Source organism: Cherax quadricarinatus, chromosome 27 (genome assembly GCF_038502225.1).
Source record: "Cherax quadricarinatus isolate ZL_2023a chromosome 27, ASM3850222v1, whole genome shotgun sequence".
Lineage (NCBI taxonomy): Eukaryota > Metazoa > Arthropoda > Malacostraca > Decapoda > Parastacidae > Cherax > Cherax quadricarinatus.
The window spans coordinates 16,928,142-16,949,865 of record NC_091318.1 but is presented as its reverse complement, the minus strand read 5'-3'; the positions used below and the strand labels follow the sequence as shown (position 1 = coordinate 16,949,865).

The window sequence follows — 21,724 nt, the reverse complement described above, 5'->3', positions numbered from 1 at the left end:
TCTAAGTTACACCAATTACCAGCTTACAGCTGTGATAGCCTGGGGAAAACGATGGCAGGTCACATTTGCTCCTGAGAAAACACAATTGATGACGGTCTCTAGGCACTATGATGGTAATGCTGGAACAGTGGTAAGAATGAATGGAAGTGTGTTGGTACCCGGGGATGAAGTTGATATCTTTGGGGTGAAATTTAACTCCATATTGACTATGAGGAACCACGTTGTAAATCTTGCGAACAAAGCAGCCAGGAAGCTTACAGCACTTAGACGTATCTCGCATCTGCTTGACAGCAGAGGTTGCAAGATTCTGTAGGAGACAAAAGTATGCTCACACCTTAACTAAGCTCCACTTTCTTGGTTTGCCTGCCCCCCATCTCATCTGCGACTTCTTGGCAGAATAGGGAACAGAGCAAGACGACTCGTCTCTCACCTGGACGAATCTGTCATTCCAGCAGAGTCTTCAACACAGGAGGCATGGGTTGGCCTTACTGTTATGTACAAGACCAACATTGTCAAGGTACCACTACACTTTACTCCAATCCGAGGACAGGGAAAAGTGAGCTATACAAGTCGGGCAACGAAACAACATCCACACTCCAAAACATCGCTTCATCTGAGATCATCTATTCCTAGGATGACTCGTGTCTGGAACATGTTCGTATAGCATAACGACATCAATCCGAATAGCTATTATATGTTTCACTGCAGCAATTAATTCAAGTTTTCTCGACATACAACGCCAACTCATCCCTCTTCCCGTTATTTATATATATGTGAAACAACTTAAACCCTTGAATGTGGTATCTGACAGAGGTACATCCCAACTCTTCAGTATGGCAATGAGGATATCGTCAAGTATTTCAGCCAGGGATCATCAGCTACTGGAGGAAGTGGTGGGAGGGGAAAGTAGTGGCAGTGGAGGGGCGGGGAGTAATGGCGGAGGTAGTGGGGGTATCGAGTGGTGAGTAGTGTTGGAGATAGGGGAGGAGAATAGAGGTAGTAGTGGTGGGAGGGGCAGGGAACAATAGTGGTGATGAGAGAGGCGGGAAATGGTGGAGGGAAGAACAGGAGAGCAGTGATGGCGGGAGGGGGTTAGTGGTTGTGATGGTGGGAGAGGTAAGTAGTAGTGGTGGGAGGGGTACGCAGCGGTGGTGGGAGGGGCGGTTAGTAACCCAGGAAAGCCCAATAAAGTCAGGAAAGCATCAGACTGTCTGGCTTATGTCCATTGCAAATAAGTCAGACTGGTGTAAGTGCGCACCACACCGTTCAGCTAATATCCAGGTACCTACTTACTGCTAGGTGAACAAGGGCTGCAGGTGTAAGGAAACATACCCAATGCTTCCACTCTTCCGAGGTTCGAACCCCGGTCCTTCAGCGTGTGAGCTGAAGCCGCTACGATGTGAGCCACGCAGAGAAAATAGTGATGGTGGGAATAGAAGTGATGGTGGGAATAGAGGTGGTGGTGTGAGGGGCAGGGATAGTGGCTGTGGTGTGAGGAGCAGGGACAGTGGTTGTGGTGTGAGGGACAGGGATAGTGGTTGTGGTGTGAGGGACAGGGATAGTGGTTGTGGTGTGAGGGGGCAGGGACAGTGGTTGTGGTGTGAGGGACAGGGATAGTGGTTGTGGTGTGAGGGACAGGGATAGTGGTTGTGGTGTGAGGGACAGGGATAGTGGTTGTGGTGTGAGGGACAGGGATAGTGGTTGTGGTGTGAGGGGGCAGGGATAGTGGTTGTGGTGTGAGGGGGCAGGGACAGTGGTTGTGGTGTGAGGGACAGGGATAGTGGTTGTGGTGTGAGGGGGCAGGGATAGTGGTTGTGGTGTGAGGGACAGGGATAGTGGTTGTGGTGTGAGGGGGCAGGGATAGTGGTTGTGGTGTGAGGGGGCAGGGACAGTGGTTGTGGTGTGAGGGACAGGGATAGTGGTTGTGGTGTGAGGAGCAGGGATAGTGGTTGTGGTGTGAGGGACAGGGATAGTGGTTGTGGTGTGAGGGACAGGGATAGTGGTTGTGGTGTGAGGGACAGGGATAGTGGTTGTGGTGTGAGGGACAGGGATAGTGGTTGTGGTGTGAGGGACAGGGATAGTGGTTGTGGTGTGAGGGACAGGGATAGTGGTTGTGGTGTGAGGGACAGGGATAGTAGTTGTGGTGTGAGGGACAGGGATAGTGGTTGTGGTGTGAGGGGGCAGGGATAGTGGTTGTGGTGTGAGGGGGCAGGGATAGTAGTTGTGGTGTGAGGGACAGGGATAGTGGTTGTGGTGTGAGGGGGCAGGGATAGTGGTTGTGGTGTGAGGGACAGGGATAGTGGTTGTGGTGTGAGGGACAGGGATAGTGGTTGTGGTGTGAGGGACAGGGATAGTGGTTGTGGTGTGAGGAGCAGGGATAGTGGTTGTGGTGTGAGGAGCAGGGACAGTGGTTGTGGTGTGAGGGGGCAGGGATAGTGGTTGTGGTGTGAGGGACAGGGATAGTGGTTGTGGTGTGAGGGGGCAGGGATAGTGGTTGTGGTGTGAGGGACAGGGATAGTGGTTGTGGTGTGAGGGGGCAGGGATAGTAGTTGTGGTGTGAGGGACAGGGATAGTGGTTGTGGTGTGAGGGGGCAGGGATAGTGGTTGTGGTGTGAGGGACAGGGATAGTGGTTGTGGTGTGAGGGACAGGGATAGTGGTTGTGGTGTGAGGGACAGGGATAGTGGTTGTGGTGTGAGGAGCAGGGATAGTGGTTGTGGTGTGAGGAGCAGGGACAGTGGTTGTGGTGTGAGGGACAGGGATAGTGGTTGTGGTGTGAGGGGGCAGGGATAGTGGTTGTGGTGTGAGGGACAGGGATAGTGGTTGTGGTGTGAGGGACAGGGATAGTGGTTGTGGTGTGAGGGACAGGGATAGTGGTTGTGGTGTGAGGGACAGGGATAGTGGTTGTGGTGTGAGGGGGCAGGGATAGTGGTTGTGGTGTGAGGGGGCAGGGATAGTGGTTGTGGTGTGAGGGGGCAGGGATAGTGGTTGTGGTGTGAGGGGGCAGGGATAGTGGTTGTTATGTGAGGGGGCAGGGACAGTGGTTGTGGTGTGAGGGGGCAGGGATAGTGGTTGTGGTGTGAGGGGGCAGGGATAGTGGTTGTGGTGTGAGGGGGCAGGGATAGTGGTTGTGGTGTGAGGGGGCAGGGATAGTGGTTGTGGTGTGAGGGGGCAGGGATAGTGGTTGTGGTGTGAGGGGGCAGGGACAGTGGTTGTGGTGTGAGGGGGCCGGGATAGTGGTTGTGGTGTGAGGGGGCAGGGATAGTGGTTGTGGTGTGAGGGGGCAGGGATAGTGGTTGTGGTGTGAGGGGGCAGGGATAGTGGTTGTGGTGTGAGGGGGCAGGGATAGTAGTTGTGTGAGGGGGCAGGAATAGTGGTTGTGGTGTGAGGGGGCAGGGATAGTAGTTGTGGTGTGAGGGGGCAGGGATAGTTGTTGTGGTGTGAGGGGGCAGGGATAGTGGTTGTGTGAGGGGGCAGGAATAGTGGTTGTGGTGTGAGGGGGCAGGGATAGTGGTTGTGTGAGGGGGCAGGAATAGTGGTTGTGGTGTGAGGGGGCAGGGATAGTAGTTGTGGTGTGAGGGGGCAGGGATAGTGGTTGTGTGAGGGGGCAGGAATTGTGGTTGTGGTGTGAGGGGGCAGGGATAGTGGTTGTGTGAGGGGGCAGGAATAGTGGTTGTGGTGTGAGGGGGCAGGGATAGTAGTTGTGGTGTGAGGGGGCAGGGATAGTAGTTGTGGTGTGAGGGGGCAGGGATAGTGGTTGTGTGAGGGGGCAGGAATAGTGGTTGTGGTGTGAGGGGGCAGGGATAGTGGTTGTGGTGTGAGGGGGCAGGGATAGTGGTCGTGTGAGGGGGCAGGAATAGTGGTTGTGGTGTGAGGGGGCAGGGATAGTGGTTGTGGTGTGAGGGGGCAGGGATAGTGTTTATGGTGTGAGGGGCAGGGATAGTGGTTGTAGTGTGAGGGGGCAGGGATAGTGGTTGTGGTGTGAGAGGCAGGGATAGTGGTTGTGGTGTGAGGGGGCAGGGATAGTGGTTGTGGTGTGAGGGGGCAGGGATAGTGGTGGTGTGAGAGGCAGGGATAGTGGTTGTAGTGTGAGGGGGCAGGGATAGTGGTTGTGGTGTGAGAGGCAGGGATAGTGGTTGTGGTGTGAGGGGGCAGGGATAGTAGTTGTGGTGTGAGGGGGCAGGGATAGTGGTTGTGTGAGGGGGCAGGAATAGTGGTTGTGGTGTGAGGGGGCAGGGATAGTGCTTGTGGTGTGACGGGGCAGGGATAGTGGTTGTGGTGTGAGGGGGCAGGGATAGTGGTGGTGTGAGGGGCAGGGATAGTGGTTGTGTGAGGGGCAGGGATAGTGGTTGTGGTGTGAGGGGGCAGGGATAGTGGTTGTGTGAGGGGCAGGGATAGTGGTTGTGGTGTGAGGGGCAGGGATAGTGGTTGTGGTGTGAGGGGGCAGGGATAGTGGTTGTGGTGTGAGGGGCCAGGGAGTGGTTGTGGTGTGAGGGGGCAGGGATAGTGGTTGTGGTGTGAGGGGGCAGGGATAGTGGTTGTGGTGTGAGGGGGCAGGGATAGTGGTTGTGGTGTGAGGTGCAGGGATAGTGGTTGTGGTGTGAGGGGGCAGGGATAGTGGTTGTGGTGTGAGGGGGCAGGGATAGTGGTTGTGGTGTGAGGGGCAGGGATAGTGGTTGTGGTGTGAGGAGCAGGGATAGTGGTTGTGGTGTGAGGGGGCAGGGATAGTGGTTGTGGTGTGAGGGGGCAGGGATAGTGGTTGTGGTGTGAGGGGGCAGGGATAGTGGTTGTGGTGTGAGGAGCAGGGATAGTGGTTGTGGTGTGAGGAGCAGGGATAGTGGTTGTGGTGTGAGGGGGCAGGGATAGTGGTTGTGGTGTGAGGAGCAGGGATAGTGGTTGTGGTGTGAGGAGCAGGGATAGTGGTTGTGGTGTGAGGGGGCAGGGATAGTGGTTGTGGTGTGAGGGGGCAGGGATAGTGGTTGTGGTGTGAGGGGGCAGGGATAGTGGGTGTGGTGTGAGGAGCAGGGATAGTGTTTATGGTGTGAGGGGGCAGGGATAGTGGTTGTGGTGTGAGGGGGCAGGGATAGTGGTTGTGGTGTGAGGGGCAGGGATAGTGGTCGTGTGAGGGGCAGGGATAGTGGTTGTGTTGGTGGTAGGCGAAGCTTGCAGAGTAGTGGGAGCGAACAAGGACACGTTGGCTGTCATGTACTGATAATTTCCGGTACAAATGCTACACTATATAAGACGTCTCTGAGTGAATGATCGCCATAGTTACTTGTTGTTATTAAGCGTCACTGTCATGCATTGCTCCTGACTCGATCTGAAAATGACGCTGTGACAGTATTATGCTACCCACAAAACATTTATTTGTTTATGTGGCTGGCAGGACTATCTGCTGAATTATAGTCAATGGTAAATCACCAATATACAGGAGTAGCATAGTACTAACACTAATAAAAATGGGCATAGTAAAGTCCCAATAGAAATCAATCACATTATCTAATTTTATTAGGTTATCCTAAGTAAATTTATTACTTATACATTCATTGGGGAGCGCTAAACTTGTATGAATGTGAGACATTCAGGTTCGATCCAGGAAAGTGAAGAGGTCTAAAAAAAAGAGAAAAAAATTCAAAATATAGAAAACGAAGCGTCGCCCTAAGCTTCTCTCTTCCATATGCGAGTTATCTGTGTGTAGTTTTAAGGTCTAAATAAAAACTTTCTATTGTCCTTATAACTGGACAACATACATTATTACATTCTGAAATGTGAAATACGACTTTCTGTACACGGTTCGATGAACCAAATTTGGAACTGGTCTCTCTTAAGTACCTTAATTTCACACGTAAGTGAACTTTGGTGAAACTTTTCAAGCTGTTTTTTTATTTTTTATTTTTTATTTTTTATTTTATTTCCAATTTGAGCACACATACAGAGGTACAAAAAAATATTGTAGGAAACACCCATTGCTGTAGCTGGCTGCCAGCTGGTCCATACCAGGGCAACTGACACCGTGGCGGCGGCCCACGTGGTTCACTGAACCGTGGCAGCGGCTCACGTGGTTCATTGAACCGTGGCAGCGGTCCACGTGGTTCACTGAACCGTGGCGGCGGTCCACGTGGTTCACTGAACCGTGGCAGCGGCCCACGTGGTTCATTGAACCGTGGCAGCGGTCCACGTGGTTCACTGAACCGTGGCAGCGGTCCACGTGGTTCACTGAACCGTGGCGGCGGTCCACGTGGTTCATTGAACCGTGGCAGCGGTCCACGTGGTTCATTGAACCGTGGCAGCGGTCCACGTGGTTCACTGAACCGTGGCGGCGGTCCACGTGGTTCATTGAACCGTGGCAGCGGTCCACGTGGTTCACTGAACCGTGGCAGCGGTCCACGTGGTTCACTGAACCGTGGCGGCGGTCCACGTGGTTCACTGAACCGTGGCAGCGGCCCACGTGGTTCATTGAACCGTGACAGCGGTCCACGTGGTTCACTGAACCGTGGCGGCGGTCCACGTGGTTCATTGAACCGTGGCAGCGGTCCACGTGGTTCACTGAACCGTGGCAGCGGCCCACGTGGTTCATTGAACCGTGGCAGCGGTCCACGTGGTTCACTGAACCGTGGCGGCGGTCCACGTGGTTCACTGAACCGTGGCGGCGGTCCACGTGGTTCACTGAACCGTGGCGGCGGCTCACGTGGTTCACTGAACCGTGGCAGCGGTCCACGTGGTTCACTGAACCGTGGCGGCGGTCCACGTGGTTCACTGAACCGTGGCGGCGGCTCACGTGGTTCACTGAACCGTGGCAGAGGTCCACGTGGTTCACTGAACCGTGGCGGCGGCCCACGTGGTTCATTGAACCGAGGTGGGGACCCACGTGGTTCACTGAACGGAGGTGGCGGCTCACGTGGTTCACTGAACTCTCCCGACAGGTGACGGGAATTATTTATGGTTTGAGTTACATTCAAAATCTGGTTGGACTTTTAACACCGCCGGACTTCCCACGGCTCTCTCTCTTTAAATAAATTGCCTCCTGAGACCTAGACCCATTATGTACCTTTGTAATCTGACTACCGCCCCAGGGTGGGACCGTGGCCTAGTGGCAAAAGCTCTCGCTTCACACGGTGTGGGTCCGGGTTCGATTCCCAGCGAAGGGGTGGAAACACTGGACGTGTTTCCTTACAGTGGTTGTCTATGTTCAACCATCAGTAAAGTGGGTACCTGGTTGTTAGTCGACTGGTGTGGGTCGCATCTTAGGATTATTATTATAATCAAGGGGGAAGCGCTAAACCCGGAGGATTATACAGCGCCTGGGGGGGGAGATGTGGAAGGCATTCAGGCTTAATTCGGGGAACTGGAGCACAGATCCAATTCCCCAAATCAAGAGCCCCTCACCAACATCAAGGAACCTTCCTTGAGGGGTCGCATCTTAGGAGAAAACTGACCTAATTTGCCCGAAATGCTCTGCATAACAAGGGGCTTTCTATATAGTATTGTGTCATTGATGTCAGCTAAGCCTGTATACCTTGTACATGTACTTGTAGAAAATAAAGATATTATTATTATTTAACTAGACAATTATTATTATAACATACATCAGGGAGCACTAAACCATAGGGATCATACAACGCCTTGGGAGGAATAGGAGACATTCAGGTTCAATCCAAGGAAGAAGAAAGTAGTTCTATTTCCTTGAAACAAGAAACATAGGTTGTCTACACTGTAAACCAACCCATGTTTTGCGATGAGTACAGTATATTATAAATTTTTCAGTAACAAGTTACTCAATTTGAGTATGAATTTAGACTAATCGTAGGACCCCAGGAACACTGGATATGACTTAGACAGCCGCTACATAAAATACATGAAATGAACACAAAGTTATAATACGAATCATATGAGTAATTATAATACAAATATGAGATACTGATGAAGTAGCAATTCATTTACGTTTGTTTTTGTTGTTGGAATACATAACATGGGCTTATTATTAAGACCTATCTATCCTACGGAGGTGTTTAGTCTCTTCATCCTTGAAAAGGCTGAGGGACTGCTCGAGCTCTAGCTCAAGTCCCTTCAAAACCCCATATGGTGTACGTAGTTGGATGAATCCTATTAGAGTCAGCTTCTACGGTGGTTAACACACTGGTCTGTCAGTTTTAGGACTCACCTGCCATGAGCTCAAAACCCACTAGTTCTGTTATTACTGTTCCGTGAGTCATGTCGGCAGCTTTGAAGGAACTTGAACTAAGCCCGCCACAGTCATGATGGTGTGGGATTCATTTGTATAAACTTGTGGGATTCATTTGCATCAACTTTGGTGCTGCCTAGCTCACCAATCCATTGTCTCCCACACCCGAACAAGACTTGAAAGTGCACAGAACTTGTGAGCTTGGAATCTGCCAACATGATGCTCCGCGACTGGGTTTAGTTCTGATTATTTCCCTTCCTCTCCCTCACTATTCTTTACCCCCACTTCCCCCTATCCCCCTCTAGGGTCTTACCTGAGAGTGACTGACTCCACCATCGGAGTATTCGTAAAAATGCGATGAACTAAGGGGTCCCTGATCCCTCTGAACTTGGAACGAAGTCACCCTGTTCTTGTGATGTACAACAATGATTCACAGTTCTCACTACCTGAACTCATAGTATGAAAAAGGCTCCTAAACTTCTGATCACAGGATTACTAATTGGAGTTCAGAGTATGAATAATAAAAAAAAGTTACGCCAAATATCCAACCTGCTGTACAGCCAAAAGATGGCTGTACAGTATCGTGATATTCTTACCTTGCATCTGAAATGGGTGGGTGACCGACTCAGGTGAAAATCCACCCAGAGCCCTTCATTAAACCTAAGTGTAAAGCTTCTACTTGGCAATTCACCCATACTAATTTGACTTTATTCGAAAATCTCACAATAATCAAGGGCATTTGCTGAAGTAACTTCATTAGACGGATGTGGAAAGTGGCAATCAAAAAATTCCCTCAGCCCATAATAAAAACAGATAAATTATAATAAAAAAGCGCTAAACCCACTAGGATCATTGAGATAAATTATGACGCTGCTTCAAAACAAGTCTCCTGGATGAGAGCCAAGCCAAATCTGGCTAATTATCTATTATTTAGCTTTAACATATCTTTACTCCCAAATATGGAAATAAAATTGTATCGGGAGTGTTTTGACTTTTCCTTGTACACTTTACCTAGTATGTTCAACCTGTGGAAATTTATTTGGTCCCTAAAGTTCCACAGGACAGATACGGCGTACAAAGGTCCTAGCATGGCTGTTATGGAACGGCTGAGTTGGGTGGCCCTTACACCCAACCAAAACACACACAAACACACTCACCCGGGTTGGTGAAGGTGGTTGGAAGGATACATTACAGAGGTACATAATGGGTCCAGGGACTGGGCCTCAAAGTTTTGATAGCTGAGCAAGTTACAGAGGCAATGAATTCACAATTTACAAAGGTAATGAACTCACAATTTACAAAGGTAATGAACTCCAGGTAGGTCTAGTCACAATCATTACAAGTTACAAAGGTATTTACAGATTACAGAGGTACACAATGGGTCCAGGGACCGGGCTCCAAAGTTTTGATGGCTGAACTAGGTACAAGGTAATGAACTCACAAGTTACAAAGGTAATGAACTCACAAGTTACAAAGGTAATGAATACTGTAAGAATGGTTACTTACGTTTATACATGGCTGCAATCATGAACAAATTTTAGAGTAATGAGCAATTCACACTTCCACACCCGGTCACAACTGTAGTGAGTTATTGGTGCAAATGTTGATTGCTGAGTCTCTCTCTCTCTCACACACACACACACACACACACACACACATACAAATTCATACACACACACACATAAACACACACACACACACACACACACAAACTCATACACACACGCACACACACTCATACTCACACACACTCATACACACACTCACACTCATACACACACACACTCATACTCACACACACACACACACACACACACACACACACACACACACACACACACACACACATGCACACATGTGGTAATGCTTTATTTACAGCTAGCAAAGTCAGGGTATTTCTCCAGAATGGTCTGTAATATACCACTGTGGATAAAATACTTAGCCATTTCTTGAACACTTCTGAGTGAGTTGTTTCTAAATTCATTAATTTTATCGCACTCCAGTACATAATGACGCAGGGTGTGACAATAATCCATCTGGCAAAGTTTACATTTCGTTTGGTCTACATCTGGTGGTGGTGATTCAACCTGCCAAAGATACTTGTAACCCAGCCGGAGCCGGGCGGTAGTGACATCCAAGAGTCTGCTTATTTTGTTGGATGCACCATAGACATGTGGCTCCTCCTGCATGATAGAATGATGATAGATGGACTCACTGGTGTCAATCTCCCTGAGCCTTAAGTCCATAAAATTCAGCTGAAGTTCTTTTCGTATTATTGTTCTCAAACTACTACCTGACAAGCCAAGATTGTAATCTACTCCCTCTTTGAAAGCATACAGCGGTTGGAAGGTACTTCTTAATTGATAGATTTACCCTTCAGGGAAGAAGTAGGTAGTTTATACTGTTAGTACACTAATATTAGGATTATTGAGGCAACTGTAGATAATAATAATGTAGACCTAAGACCTTAACATAGGTAATAATAGGCCAAATGTAGGCAAACACTAGGTTATGTTAGCTAGGGAGAACTGGCAGCCCAAGTTTGAACAAGGAGGCGCGGGTCTCGAAGACGCCAGAGCCTCCTTCTAAGACTAGACATCATTGTAGCAAGAAGTGCAGGCGGCACCCCCACGTGTCTTCACTTACTAGACCTGGGGAAATCTGGTGGAGGCACCTCGATGTACCGTAGATGACCTCCTCCATCAGGCCCATACAGTAAGACAAGACCTCCACTTTTTCTTAGGATCCTGGCCAGTGTCTGGGGAAAGTTGTGAGTTGAGCTGTGGGTCTTTGTGCAGCCGGCAGTGCATGACCAGTACGTACCGGTGTCTCTTGTCAGCCTAGAAGCTGGTGTCACTTTCTGCATTGTATTCTAGGGGATTCACCTCCCTTGGAAATAGGAATTTTTGAGGTGCAGGCAGGTCACTAATAACGACTGAATATTGCAGGAATTAAGGCTCCCGATTGCATGTGGTTCTGAAGGCAAGTCCAGAGGGACTAAAGCTTAGGGAGGTTGAAGACTAGAATAGATTCTACATCATCAAGTAAGTTAGTCCTTTAAATGTGCATGCAGGCGAGATTTCTTGCAACATCAGTCATTTATGAAAATCTGTCCTATAAGCCACTTGTGAGGCTGAGGTACCAGCCTCAGGGCTCGGTGTCAACAGAACTTGCCAGGGTAGGCAACTCACATGGAGGCAGTCCAGACAAATTTTCACACAACCACTGGCAACTATTAAGCCTTAAAAGCGGGTAAATTAAGAACATGTGCACGAAGCAGAAATTGTTAATAAATTATTCGTACAATCTAGGAGGTCCTGGAGCAATTTTTTTTCCTCGAAATAATTTTCTGACCTGAATTAAGACAGGAAGAATGGATCTTCAAAGACTATACCAGCTAATGTCTCCCAGTCTTACACCAAAGGATCGATCCTCCATCAGAATCTTGAAGTTAAACATACCCCTGGAAACCCTCGTCTTCCTTGAATAATGTGTGAACTGCTAAAGTTTAGTCTTGACTGTTTCAACCTGTTTTCAATAATAGGCTTCTAAAAAATGATTGGCTTCTAAAAAATAGGCTTATAAAAAAATAATTGGGGCACAACTGATCAATGTATCCTTGATTGGTGAGGTCTTAAGATTAAGATAATGAATGAAGTAATGTCTTACAAATATTTTATGATATTAGTCGTATCTAAACTCTAGATGTTAAATAAAATACTGTTGTTTATTTTGAACTGCCTTTCTCGGGAACTTTACAACTTTATTAATTTCGACTAGTGGCTAGTCCAAACCCACTTCACGTTTCTAACCCTATCTTATGTTGTCCAGGAAGATTTCTCCCAGCCAGCCATTTGTAGGCCACTAACTGTAAGTGGGTCTTGCTAATATTAGTGGTTATTATATTTAGGGGACAAAGCTGAACCCATGGTGGGGGGGGGCATACAGTACCTGGAAAATGAGAGGCAGTCAAGACTGATCCGAGGAAAGGGAGCACAAGTCCAGTTCTTTGTGTCAAGAACTCAGCAACATCAAGGAACCTCTCAAGAGGTAACAAATGGCTTTCCACTTCCACCACACCAGAAATGAATGAGTGGTAAACCTTCGTCACTAGACCTTGAACCTTTTAGAAGCTTACCTTTGCTCTTGAAAATCAATCTTTCATCTTATTTTAATGCTATGATAGACTATTGCTGTTTCATAATGAACAAGATGCTCCACCATGGTAATGTTTATAAACCATATAAACATTTCTTCTAGTAAGGAGGAGCACCTACATTTATTGTAAAATTGAATACACGATATACACCCATATATTGACTCATGTCTAATTACTAAGCTCCACACAGATACAACCTGAGATACAACAGTAAAATATTTGGGAATCTCCTTTGACCCATGCATGTCAGGAGAATTGATAGGGAACAGTGTAGTAAAGAAAGCGAATGCCAGACTGAAGTTCCTGTATAGACAAGCACAGTGTCTACCTACTGAGGCTCGCAGGACCCTATGTCTAGCCCTAATACAATGCCATATGGATTACGCTTGCTCTTCTTGGTACTCTGCCTTGACAAAAAAACTGAAAGATAGACTGCAAATCACCCAGAACAAAATCGTAAGATTCATCCTGGGGCTGGGACCAAGAGAACATGTAGGCCAGGATGAATTACAGCAGTTGGATATGCTGAATGTTGAAGACAGAGTAAAACAACTGAAGCTAAATCATGTTTATAAAATTGCTCACAAACAATGTCCAGAATATCTTGCTGTCAATTTTGTCAAGGTTGGGAACTGCAGCAATCATAGTACTATGTACGTGTATGTTTGGGGGTCTGAAATGGACTAATCTACTTCACAATATTTCTTATGGGAAAAAATTCGGTCAGTACTGGCACCTGAACATACTACTGGAATGAAAAAAGTTCGTTAACCGGGGGTCCACTGTACTTGGGGGAGAGAGCACAACTTTGTAGTACCCACAGTCAGTGGCCAGGCTTCAAACACCTTTTATTGTACAACAATAAAGGAATGGAACAGACTGCCTGCACATGTCAAAGCCAGTCATAGCATGAACCAGTTCAAGAAGAGTACCAAAAGGTGTCTGATGAATGTAGCTACAGAAAGGGAGGGGAATGATTTTCTATTTTTTAGCTAACATACGTGTAAATTTTACCTTATTCCTAGTAATGACCCTCGTATTGTAGATAGTCTTAATGACCTTGGTGTAGTAGATAGTCTTTTTAGTATGATAATAAGATGTTATCTTCATTGTAGAATAATAAGAAAATATTATAACCTTTATATTATAATAATAAGGTAAAAGGACCCCAATGGAAATAAGTCACTCTGTCTGACTTTTTTGGGTTATCCTAGGTTCTCTACACACATGCTGCTATGTATGATAATTCTATGTAACTGTATTTGTGTATACCTGAATAAACTTACTTACTTACTTACTTACTTACTTGACAGAGACTTCACTCCTGGGCAGCTGGTCATGGTTATAGAAAATGGATTTACCAAAGAAAATTGAAGACAACACGGTTAGCCCTCCCAGGATAACCCAAGAAAGGCAGTGCATCATCGAGGACTCTGTCTTATTTCAGGTGATAAAGTGTAATACTTTCATTGTTTTTTTTTTTACTATTATATTCACTAGCTCCTTTATTTTTTTTAGCTTTAGAATATTTACATTGTCTTATACTTAAGTCTAGTTACAGATTCACTATAAATCTTATGATTACAAGTATTGATCCTGATGCTAACCTCTTATTAAATGACTTAAATGAATCAAACAGCAACTGTAATTACTACACAGCAGAGCAAGCAAATGCACTTCTCAGAACCAACAACAACATAACTGTCTTTAACTACAATGTCAGATCTTTAAGCAAGCATTACGATAACCTCACAGCATTACTAATTTCCCTGCATGCCAGTATGTCCATCATTACTCTCGCCGAAACCTGGCTAAAGCCAGATACTACAGATGTCTATGCCATTCCAGGTTACACAGCCATGTGCAACTGTAGGCCAAATCAACAAAGGGGGTGGCACAGCTATATATTACTCAGACCAACTAGAATGTATGAATGATACTTGCACAAGGGATGAACATGGGAAATATATAATAGCTAAATTCAAATCCAAATACAGTGGACCCCCGGTATTCGATATTAATCCGTTCCTGAGAGCTCATCGAATACCGAAAATATCGAAAAGCGAATCAATTTTCTCCGTAAGAAATAATGGAAATCAAATTAATCCGTGCAAGACACCCAAAAGTATGAAAAAAAAAATTTTTACCACATGAAATATTAATTTTAATACACACAAACTGAAGAAGACATGCACAGTTACATGACACTTACCTTTATTGAAGATCTGGTGATGATTGATGGGATGGGAGGAGGGGAGAGTGTGGATGGTGTTAGTGTTTAGAAGGGGAATCCCCTTCCATTAGGACTTGAGGTAGCAAGTCCTTTTCTGGGGTTACTTCCCTTCTTCTTTTAATGCCACTAGGACCAGCTTGAGAGTCACTGGACCTCTGTCGCACAACAAATCTGTCCATAGAGCTCTGTACCTCCCGTTCCTTTACGATTTGTCTAAAATGGGCCACAACATTGTCATTGTAATAGTCACCAGCACGGCTTGCAATAGCTGTGTTAGGGTGATTTTCATCCATAAAGGTTTGCACTTCAACCCACTGTGCACATATTTCCTTAATTTTTTAAGTAGGCACAATGGATTCCACAACTGGCATAGGCTTCTCAGGGTTAGCCCCAAACCCTTCAAAATCTTTCTTAATTTCCATACTAATTCTCACCCTTTTTACCACAGGGTTGGCACTAGAAACTTTCTTGGGGCCCATGGTGACTTATTTTGCAGAAACAAGCACCAAAAACAGCGATAATATGGATAATATGGAATGTACCGAATGTATCCTTAGATGCGCGCACACTGGCTGGCTTGTAAACACTGGCACACAAGGGGCAGTTCAGGCCACACGTGGACACATCTCGTACAAATCGTATCGAATACTGGGTTTTCAATCGGATAGCGAGGCAAAATTTTTGCATTAAAATGCATCGAATACCGAATTTATCGAATACCGGGGGTCCACTGTACCTACAAAAACCACTCACAGTGATAAGCATCTACAGAGTACCACAGTCAAATATTAGTAGTTTTTGTGAAAACCTAAGAAGTATGATAACCGATCACTTACTACTCACAGGAGACTTCGATATAAATCTCCTGCAAGACCAGGACCCACATGTAACTGAATTCACAAACACTATGAGTAACTGCTTGTTGCTACCAACAGTAACAAAACCCTCAAGAATCTCTGAGGCTAGTGTTTCCCTATTAGACCACATCTGCACCAACACTATATCCCCTTTAAAATCAGGCATAATCACAGATAACACTACAGACCACTACCCAACCTTTCTCATAACCAATCTAGATAAATTACCTCAAGACACTACTAAAGTGACCTTCAGACTTCATAATGAGACAACCATAAATAACTTCAAAACAGCAGTGACAAACATCGACTGGCAAACTGAGCTAGAAATCTATACAGATACTGATGAATGTATTGATAATTTTCTAAAAAAGACCCAATACCTCTATAACAAGCACTGCCTTAAAAAACTAAACAGATCACAGCTAAGAGATTGAACAGTCCCTGGCTAACACTCAGCATCCTCAAATCCGTAAATACAAAGCACCTGTATGAAAAACAGTGCAGAATGGGTCAAATAACCAGAGACCAAACAAAACATTACCCTGTTACTCCTAACCAGCCTGATAAGAAGGGTGAAAAAATTGTATTTTGAGAACAGATTATCCAACTTAAAAGGTGATATAAAAAAGGCCTGGAAAACCCTATCTGAAATTCTAGGAACAAAAAAGATATCAAGAAACAACAATCAAACTAATAAAACGAGATGAACCCCTACTCCCACCAATTGAAACAGCAAACAGACTCAATGTTTTTTCTCCACCATAGGAAAAAACCTGGCGGGTAAAATCCCAAGCACAAATACCTCACCTAATGACTACCTCACTGACACCTACCCGAACACACTATTCCTAGCTCCGACCAACCCAACAGAAATCTCACTTATTATCAACACACTAAAGAACAAGGCAGGAGATTTAAATATCTTACCACCCTTTATATACAAAAAAGCTTCACAAGTGCTGTCACCAATCATTGCAACACTTTTTAACAAATCCATCAAATCCTCTTACCTTCCCCACAGTTCTCAAAATAGCGAGGGTCACCCTGATACATAATGGAGGAGATCAAGCAGACTTGAACAACTATAGGCCAATATCCAGTTTACCCCTTCTCTCTAAAATCTTTGAAAAATTAATTCATAAGCAAATCTATTCCTACCTCATCTCCCACAACATATTCAACCCCTGTCAGTTTGGGTTCAGGCCTAATAAAAATATGAATGATGCTATTATACACATTGTAGAACATATATACACTGCACTCGAGAAAAAAGAAGTCCCATTGGGGATCTTCATTGATTTACGTAAAGCTTTTGATACAGTTGACCATGATTTGTTGCACATAAAATTATCACACTATGGTATAAGAGGGCACTCCCTCAACTACCTAAAGTCATACCTTAGCAACAGAAGCCAATATGTGTACACAAATGGAGCAAACTCTTCCACACAACCAATTACAGTTGGTGTCCAACAGGGAAGTGTCCTTTGCTCTCTTCTCTATCTCATTTACATAAACGACCTAACCAAATGCATCACAACTACTCAAACCCACACTATTTGCAGATGATACTACATGTCTTCTTTCACCCAAGCCCAGTCATACTAGCCAATACTGTAAATACTGAATTACAGAAAACTTCTACCTGGATGACGATTAACAAGCTTACTCTCAATATTGACAAAACCTACTTCATTCAGTTTGGGAACAGAACTACAGATGTTCCTCTTAACATAATGATAAATGGATCACCTATCACAAAGCTCACAGAAGGAAAATTCTTAGGAATCCACCTTGATAATAGACTCAAATTTCAAACACATGTACAACAAATTTCCAAGAAAATCTCCAAGACCGTAGGCATACTATCGAAGATATGGTACTATGTTCCACAATCAGCTCTCCTGGCCCTATATCACTCACTCATTTACCCCTATCTCACCTATGGAATCTGTGCATGGGGCTCAACAACAATAAATCATCTCAGACCATTAATTACCCAACAAAAGGCTGCAGCCAGAATGATGATAAATTCCCACTCCAGGCAGCATACTCTACCAATATTCAAAACTCTAAACTTACTCACCATACAAAACATCCATACTTATTATTGTGCCTACTACATACATAGAGCACTCAACTCAGATATAAACCCTCCCCTCAAACTTCTGCTTACCAACCTCAACAGAACACATGACCATAACACAAGGCACAGATCACTCTTTGATGTTCCCCATGTCCATCTCACACTATGTACAAACTCTATGCACATAAAAGGCCCAAAAATCTGAAATTCATTACCTGTGAATACAAAAGAAACACTGTCTGTTTATCAATTCAAGACTCTTCTTAAAAACCACTTACTCACCCACAACTAAATAAATATTGACTAACTGTATTTCATAAATGTATAACTTGTGACCCTATCAAACTTTGTTTTTTAATTACATTACCTAATAGAATAATCCATTCTATTGAATGCACAGTAACTCATCTAATGACCATATGGCCTGTTTCTGCACTACAAATCATTGATTATATTTATTTGATCGGATTAATAAATTGTATGACTTCATGTAGTATATTGATCATTTTGTTGTATTATACATTGTAATGCTACAAATTTGTACAACTATAATGTTTCTTAACCCTTAAACGGTCCAAACGTATACAGTATATACGTTTTTTCAACATTTGAAAGTATGTAAAAAAATGTACATCATCTTTTTTTTTTTTTACATTTGAAAATGTGTAAAAAAAACTTTTATCTACATTTTTTTTTATATTTGAAAATATGTAAAAAAAACAGATCTACTTTTGGAGCACTACGGATTTGAACGTTGATCTATTTGGACCGTTTGAGGGTTAATTGAAATGTTCAAATTTCATTGTTAAAATACTCATTTGTACTTCATATTATAATTTGTTTACTGTAATTTTTACCACTGAATATATAATTGCTTAGTTAATCTTAAGTTAATCTTAAGCCTGCCCATAATGTTCTGCATACAAGGGACTTCTGGCATGTACACCCATCTACTATAATTCATTGTACAACTATGTATAATGTCCAAATAAAAATTATTATTATTATTATTACTGGGGTCCTCAATCTTGTCCCTCAGGATGCGACCCACACCAGTCGATTAACACCCAGGTACCTACTTGCTGCTAGGTGAACAGGACAACAAGTGTAAGGAAACACGTCGAAATGTTTCTACCCCGCTGGGAATCAAACCTGGGCCCTCCGTGTGTGAATTGAGAGCTTTGCTGCCAGGCCACGGGATCACCCAATTTTTTTTTTTTTTTTTTTCAACAAGTCGGTCGTCTCCCACCGAGGCAGGGTGACCCAAAAAAGAAAGAAAATCCCCAAAAAGAAAATACATTCATCATCATTCAACACTTAAACCACACTCACACATTATCACTGCTTTTGCAGAGGTGCTCAGAATACAACAGTTTAGAAGCATATACGTATAAAGATACACAACATATCCCTCCAAACTGCCAATATCCCAAACCACTCCTTTAAAGTGCAGGCATTGTACTTCCCATTTCCAGGACTCAAGTCCGTCTATATGAAAATAACCGGTTTCCCTGAATCCCTTCACTAAATATTACCCTGCTCACACTCCAACAGATCGTCAGGTCCCAAGTATCATTTGTCTCCATTCACTCCTATCTAACACGCTCATGCACGCTTGCTGGAAGTCCAAGCCCCTCCCCCACAAAACCTCCTTTACCCCCTCTTTCCAACCCTTTCGAGGACGACCCCTACCCCTCTTTCCTTCCCCTATAGATTTATATGCTTTCCATGTCATTCTACTTTGATCCATTCTCTCTAAATGACCAAACCACCTCAACAACCCCTCTTCTGCCCTCTGACTAATGCTTTTATTAACTCCACACCTCCTAATTTCCACACTCCGAATTTTCTGCATAATATTTACACCACACATTGCCCTTAGACAGGACATCTCCACTGCCTCCAACCGTCTCCTCGCTGCTGCATTTACCACCCAAGCTTCACATCCATATAAGAGTGTTGGTACTACTATACTTTCATACATTCCCTTCTTTGCCTCCATAGATAACGTTTTTTGACTCCACATATACCTCAACGCACCACTCACCTTTTTTCCCTCATCAATTCTATGATTAACCTCATCCTTCATAAATCCATCCGCCGACACGTCAACTCCCAAGTATCTGAAAACATTCACTTCTTCCATACTCCTCCTCCCCAATTTGATATCCAATTTTTCTTTATCTAAATCATTTGATACCACCCAAATTTACTAGCGCAATTAAGGGTACTGTATTTGGACGTGGTTATTCCTACAGAGAAACATTAAACAGAAACAGAGAAGCTAGCACACTGCCGGTTACATGAAAATAGAGAAAGCCTCTATAAAATACCTACAAATGTTAAGGAAAATGGAATATTGTTAGAAAATATACTGAGAGCTTGAGAAAAGTGGTGAGTTGGCAACTATTACACACAAAATATCAAAAGGAGAAACAACCACAAAGAAAATATAGTAATGGCTAAATAACTAAATGCAAACTGATCAGACATCTGAAATACTAAAAGAAAATCAGACAACCAAACAGGAATTAGCAGCAAATACAAAAAGACATCAAATGAAAACAGCCAAGATCTAATATACTGTACATAAATTCTAAATTAATCAAAAGATATAAATAAAGGCGTGCCAGGCTTTGTGAATCTAAAGGAAACCAATTCAGAGGAAAATACAGAATGTATGGCATAAAAAGGAGTCATATAACAGAACAGCCTAGTTGACCGTTATATATTTATTTACATCAACAGCCACATCCTGCAAAGGCAGGGTGACCCAGAGAAGGAAACAATCATTATGTATTTGTTGTCTTGCAAGAATTGTGCTGACATGACATTATGTTTATGTGAATCACTAATCCCACAAGGGTCATATAGTGCTTGGGTGATCAGGTGTTTTTCAAAAAAGTCTGGTCACATTTTTACTATTTTATTAATATATGCATGGGGAAGTGCTAAACCTGAAGAGGGGAGATCATAAAATGCCAAGTGAATGGAAAAAAAACAGGTTTGATCCAAAGAACATGTGGACAAAGCCAAAACTTTGGATCAAGAACCCCTCACCTGCATCAGACAACTTTCCTTAAGGGATGCTAGGGAAGAACAACTCTCAAAACTAGTCAGATTTATCATACACAGATCAGTGGGGAAAATAGCTGTGGAAAAGCAATATTTAAATAAAACATTACAGCTTTTGCAATACAAAATAAAGTCAAATAACAATTTTATCACACAGTTTGAAAACAGAGGTGAGGAACTTATTTTAAATGTATGTACGACTAACCATTCAATAATACATGGTATAGAGATTTTAAGAGATTAAAGAGGGGACCAATTAATATAATAAAGTAAAAGAATTATTTTAATAAGAGGCTAACTACCAAAAATGAATAAAAATAACATAGCAAGAAAAGCCTTTATGGACAACATTTCACTAAGTGTGAGCTTCATAAAGTCCTACAAAACAACTTAAACTTGTACACTGTACCTCATTACAATAGATGAGGAGAGGTGCTGGAAGGTGCAGGAGTGATACAAACGTGTACGATGGAACCCTGGATTTTGCACGCACCGGATATCGGACTTTTCGGATTTCAGACACTTTTTTTGTGCGAAAATTCGCTTCAAATTTCAGACATTGTCCCAGGAATCACACTTATCATACGCATCCACCCACTGGGACGTCACTTTCAGTCTGGCTCTGTCACTGGTTGAGTGCGCATTCATCCGAAACATATCGCAATTTTTGTGCTTGTTTATTGATTTTATTATTTTTTTTTATTATTATCACACCGGCCGATTCCCACCAAGGCAGGGTGGCCCGAAAAAGAAAAACTTTCACCATCATTCACTCCATCACTGTCTTGCCAGAAGGGTGCTTTACACTACAGTTTTTAAACTGCAACATTAACACCCCTCCTTCAGAGTGCAGGCACTGTACTTCCCATCTCCAGGACTCAAGTCCGGCCTGCCGGTTTCCCTGAATCCCTTCATAAATGTTACTTTGCTCACACTCCAACAGCACGTCAAGTATTAAAAACCATTTGTCTCCATTCACTCCTATTAAACACGCTCACGCATGCCTGCTGGAAGTCCAAGCCCTTCGCACACAAAACCTCCTTTACCCCCTCCCTCCAACCCTTCCTAGGCCGACCCCTACCCCGCCTTCCTTCCACTACAGACTGATACACTCTTGAAGTCATTCTGTTT

The 21,724-nt window shown here is 44.1% G+C and overlaps 1 long non-coding RNA gene across 1 annotated transcript in view; it reads left to right on the top strand.

Moving 5' to 3' along the window:
- Positions 1 to 9,322: 9,322 nt before the first annotated feature.
- The window catches only part of LOC138853276 (uncharacterized), a 58,672-nt gene continuing 46,270 nt past the window's right edge, over positions 9,323 to 21,724 (top strand). The window contains exons 1-2 of the long non-coding RNA XR_011392478.1: positions 9,323 to 9,459; positions 13,653 to 13,786. This is a non-coding gene — a long non-coding RNA (uncharacterized lncRNA). The remainder of the gene's footprint in view (positions 9,460 to 13,652; positions 13,787 to 21,724) is intronic.